Below are 5265 nucleotides of genomic sequence, written 5' to 3'. Positions count from 1 at the left end.
ATTAGGGTTACTGCTTCAAACTAGGGTTTTACATTAGGGTTAGGGTTTCAAACAAGGGTTTTACATTAGGGTTAGGGTTTCAAACTAGGGTTTAACATTAGGGTTAGGGTTCCAAACTAGGGTTTTACATTAGTGTTAAGGTTACAAACTAGGGTTTTACATTAGGGTTAGGGTTTCAAACTAGCGTTTCAAATTAGGGTTAGGGTTTCAAACTAGGGTTTTACATTAGGGTTAGGGTTTCAAACTAGGGTTTCTAATTAGGGTTAGGGTTTCAAACTAGGGTTTTATTTTAGGGTTAGGGTTTCAAACTAGGGTTTCAAATTAGGGTTAGGGTTTCAAACAAGGGTTTTACATTAGGGTTAGGGTTTCAAACAAGGGTTTTACATTAGGGTTAGGGTTTCAAAACAAGGGTTTTAAATTAGGGTTAGGGTTTCAAACTTGGGTTTTACATTAGGTTTAGGGTTTCAAACTAGGGTTTCAAATTAGGGTTTGGGTTTCAAATTGAGGTTTTACATTAGGATTAGGGTTACAAACTAGGGTTTTACATTAGGGTTAGGGTTTCAAACTAGGGTTTCAATTTAGGTTTGGTGTTTCAAACTAGGGTTTTACATTAGGGTTAGGGTTAGGGTTTCAAACTAGGGTTTTACATTAGGGTTAGGGTTTCAAAATAGGGTTTAACATTAGGGTTAGGGTTTCAAACTAGGGTTTCAAATTAGGGTTAGGGTTGCAAACTAGGGTTTTACATTAGCGCTAGGGTTTCAAACTCGGGTTTCAAATTAGGGGTAGGGTTTCAAACTAGGGTTTTACATTACGGTTAGGGTTTCAAACTAGGGTTTAACGTTAGGTTTAGGGTTTCAAACTAGGGTTTTACATCAGGGTTAGGGTTTCAAACTAGGGTTTCAAATTAGGGTTAGGGTTACAAACAAGGGGTTTTACATTAGGGTTAGGGTTTCAAACTAGGGTTTCAAATTAGGGTTAGGGTTACAAACAAGGGGTTTTACATTAGGGTTAGGGTTTCAAACTAGGGTTTTACATTAGGGTTAGGGTTTCAAACTCGGGTTTAAAATAAGGGTTAGGGTTTCAAACTAGGGCTTTACATTAGGGTTAGGGTTTAAAACTAGGGTTTCAAATTAGGCTTAGGGTTTCAATCTAGGGTTTTGTTTTAGGGTTAGGGTTTCAAACAAGGGTTTTACATTAGGGTTAGGGTTTCAAACTATTGTTTTACATTAGGGTTAGGGTTTCAAACTAGGGTTTTACATTAGAGTTAGGGTTACAAACTAGGGTTTTACATTAGGGTTAGGGTTTCAAACTAGGGTTTTACATTAGGGTTAGGGTTTCAAACTATGGTTTTACATTAGGGTTAGGGTTACAAACTAGGGTTTTACATTAGGGTTACGCTTTCAAACTAGGGTTTTACATTAGGGTTAGGGTTTCAAACTAGGGTTTCAAATTAGGGTTAGAGTTTCAAACTAGGGTTTTACATTAGGGTTACTGCTTCAAACTAGGGTTTTACATTAGGGTTAGGGTTTCAAACAAGGGTTTTACATTAGGGTTAGGGTTTCAAACTAGGGTTTAACATTAGGGTTAGGGTTCCAAACTAGGGTTTTACATTAGTGTTAAGGTTACAAACTAGGGTTTTACATTAGGGTTAGGGTTTCAAACTAGGGTTTCAAATTAGGGTTAGGGTTTCAAACTAGGGTTTCAAATTAGGGTTAGGGTTTTAAACTAGGGTTTATCATTAGGGTTAGGGTTTCAAACTAGGGTTTTACATTAGGGTTAGGGTTTCAAACTAGGCTTTCTAATTAGGGTTAGGGTTTTAAACTAGGGTTTATCATTAGGGTTAGGGTTTCAAACTAGGGTTTCTAATTAGGGTTAGGGTTTCAAACTAGGGTTTTATATTAGGGTTAGGGTTTCAAACTAGGGTTTCAAATTAGGGTTAGGGTTTCAAACAAGGGTTTTACATTAGGGTTAGGGTTTCAAAACAGGGGTTTTAAATTAGGGTTAGGGTTTCAAACTTGGGTTTTACATTAGGTTTAGGGTTTCAAACTAGGGTTTCAAATTAGGGTTTGGGTTTCAAATTGAGGTTTTACATTAGGATTAGGGTTACAAACTAGGGTTTTACATTAGGGTTAGGGTTTCAAACTAGGGTTTCAAATTAGGTTTGGGGTTTCAAACTAGGGTTTTACATTAGGGTTAGGGTTTCAAACTAGGGTTTTACATTAGCGCTAGGGTTTCAAACTAGGGTTTTACATTAGGGTTAGGGTTTCAAACTAGGGTTTTACATTAGGGTTAGGGTTTCAAACTAGGGTTTCAATTTAGGGTTAGGGTTTCAAACTAGGGTTTATCATTAGGGTTAGGGTTTCAAACTAGGGTTTTACATTAGGGTTAGGGTTTGAAACTAGGGTTTAACATTAGGGTTAGGGTTTCAAACTAGTGTTTTACTTTAGGGTTAATGCTTCAAACTAGGGTTTTACATAAGGGTTAGCGTTTTAAACTAGGGTTTCACATTAGAGTTAGGATTTCAAACTAGGGTTTCACATTAGAGTTAGGATTTCAAACAGGGGTTTCAAATTAGGGTTAGGGTTTCAAACAAGGGTTTCAAATTAGGTTTAGGGTTTCAAACTAGGGTTTTACATTAGGGTTAGGGTTTCAAACTAGGGTTTATCATTAGGGTTAGGGTTTCAAACTAGGGTTTCAAATTAGGGTTAGGGTTACAAACAAGGGGTTTTACATTAGGGTTAGGGTTTCAAACTAGGGTTTAACATTAGGGTTAGGGTTTCAAACTAGGGTTTCAAATTAGGGTTAGGGTTACAAACAAGGGGTTTTACATTAGGGTTAGGGTTTCAAACTAGGGTTTTACATTAGGGTTAGTGTTTCAAACTCGGGTTTAAAATTAGGGTTAGGGTTTCAAACAAGGGTTTTACATTAGGGTTAGGGTTTCAAACTAGGTTTTTACATTAGGGTTAGGGTTTCAAACTAGGGTTTTACATTAGAGTTAGGGTTACAAACTAGGGTTTTACATTAGGGTTAGGGTTTCAAACTAGGGTTTTACATTAGGGTTAGGGTTTCAAACTATGGTTTTACATTAGGGTTAGTGTTACAAACTAGGGTTTTACATTAGGGTTAGGGTTTCAAACTAGGGTTTTACATTAGGGTTAGGGTTTCAAACTGTGGTTTCAATTTAGTGTTAGGGTTTCAAACTAGGGTTTAACATTAGGGTTAATGCTTCAAACTAGGGTTTTACATTAGGGTTAGTGTTTCAAACTAGTGTTTTACATTAGGGTTAGTGCTTCAAACTAGGGTTTTACATTAGGGTTAGGGTTTCAAACTAGGGTTTTACATTAGGGTTAGGGTTTCAAACTAGGGTTTTACATTAGGGTTAGGGTTTCAAACTAGGGTTTTACATTAGGGTTAAGGTTTCAAACTAGGGTTTTACATTAGGGTTAGTGTTTCAAACTAGGGTTTTAAATTTGGGTTAGGGTTTCAAACTAGGGTTTTTTATGAGGGTTAGGGTTTCAAACTAAGGTTTCACATTAGAGTTAGGATTTCAAACAGGGGTTTCAAATTAGGGTTAGGGTTTCAAACTAGGGTTTTACATTAAGGTTTGGGTTTCAAACTAGGGTTTAACATTAGGGTTAGGGTTTCAAATTAGGGTTAGGGTTTCAAATTAGGGTTAGGGTTACAAACAAGGGGTTTTACATTAGGGTTAGGGTTTCAAACTAGGGTTTTACATTAGGGTTAGGGTTTCAAACTCGGGTTTAAAATAAGGGTTAGGGTTTCAAACTAGGGCTTTACATTAGGGTTAGGGTTTCAAACTATTGTTTTACATTAGGGTTAGGGTTTCAAACTAGGGTTTTACATTAGAGTTAGGGTTACAAACTAGGGTTTTACATTAGGGTTAGGGTTTCAAACTATTGTTTTACATTAGGGTTAGGGTTTCAAACTAGGGTTTTACATTAGAGTTAGGGTTACAAACTAGGGTTTTACATTAGGGTTAGGGTTTCAAACTAGGGTTTTACATTAGGGTTAGGGTTTCAAACTATGGTTTTACATTAGGGTTAGGGTTACAAACTAGGGTTTTACATTAGGGTTAGGGTTTCAAACTAGGGTTTTACATTAGGGTTAGGGTTTCAAATTAGGGTTTAACATTAGGGTTAGCGTTTCAAACTGTTGTTTTACATTAGGGTTAATGCTTCAAACTAGGGTTTTACATTAGGGTTAGGGTTTTAAACTATGGTTTCAAATTAGATTTGGGGTTTCAAACTAGGGTTTTACATTAGAGTTAGCGTTTCAAACTAGTGTTTTACATTAGGGTTAGTGCTTCAAACTAGGGTTTTACATTAGGGTTAATGCTTCAAACTAGGGTTTTACATTAGGGTTAGGGTTTCAAACTAGGGTTTTACATTAGTGTTAGGTTTTCAAACTAGGGTTTTACATTTGGGTTAGGGTTACAAACTAGGGTTTTACATTAGGTTTAGGGTTTCAAACTAGGGTTTCAAATTAGGCTTAGCGTTACAAACAAGGGGTTTTACATTAGGGTTAGGGTTTCAAACTAGGGTTTTACATTAGGGTTAGGGTTTCAAACTCGGGTTTAAAATAAGGGTTAGGGTTTCAAACTAGGGCTTTACATTAGGGTTAGGGTTTAAAACTAGGGTTTCAAATTAGGCTTAGGGTTTCAATCTAGGGTTTTGTTTTAGGGTTAGGGTTTCAAACAAGGGTTTTACATTAGGGTTAGGGTTTCAAACTATTGTTTTACATTAGGGTTAGGGTTTCAAACTAGGGTTTTACATTAGAGTTAGGGTTACAAACTAGGGTTTTACATTAGGGTTAGGGTTTCAAACTAGGGTTTTACATTAGGGTTAGGGTTTCAAACTATGGTTTTACATTAGGGTTAGGGTTACAAACTAGGGTTTTACATTAGGGTTACGCTTTCAAACTAGGGTTTTACATTAGGGTTAGGGTTTCAAACTAGGGTTTCAAATTAGGGTTAGAGTTTCAAACTAGGGTTTTACATTAGGGTTACTGCTTCAAACTAGGGTTTTACATTAGGGTTAGGGTTTCAAACAAGGGTTTTACATTAGGGTTAGGGTTTCAAACTAGGGTTTAACATTAGGGTTAGGGTTCCAAACTAGGGTTTTACATTAGTGTTAAGGTTACAAACTAGGGTTTTACATTAGGGTTAGGGTTTCAAACTAGGGTTTCAAATTAGGGTTAGGGTTTCAAACTAGGGTTTCAAATTAGGGTTAGGGTTTTAAACTAGGGTTT

This window comes from Vanacampus margaritifer, unplaced genomic scaffold (genome assembly GCF_051991255.1).
Source record: "Vanacampus margaritifer isolate UIUO_Vmar unplaced genomic scaffold, RoL_Vmar_1.0 HiC_scaffold_25, whole genome shotgun sequence".
Lineage (NCBI taxonomy): Eukaryota > Metazoa > Chordata > Actinopteri > Syngnathiformes > Syngnathidae > Vanacampus > Vanacampus margaritifer.
This window is presented reverse-complemented; position numbering follows the sequence as displayed.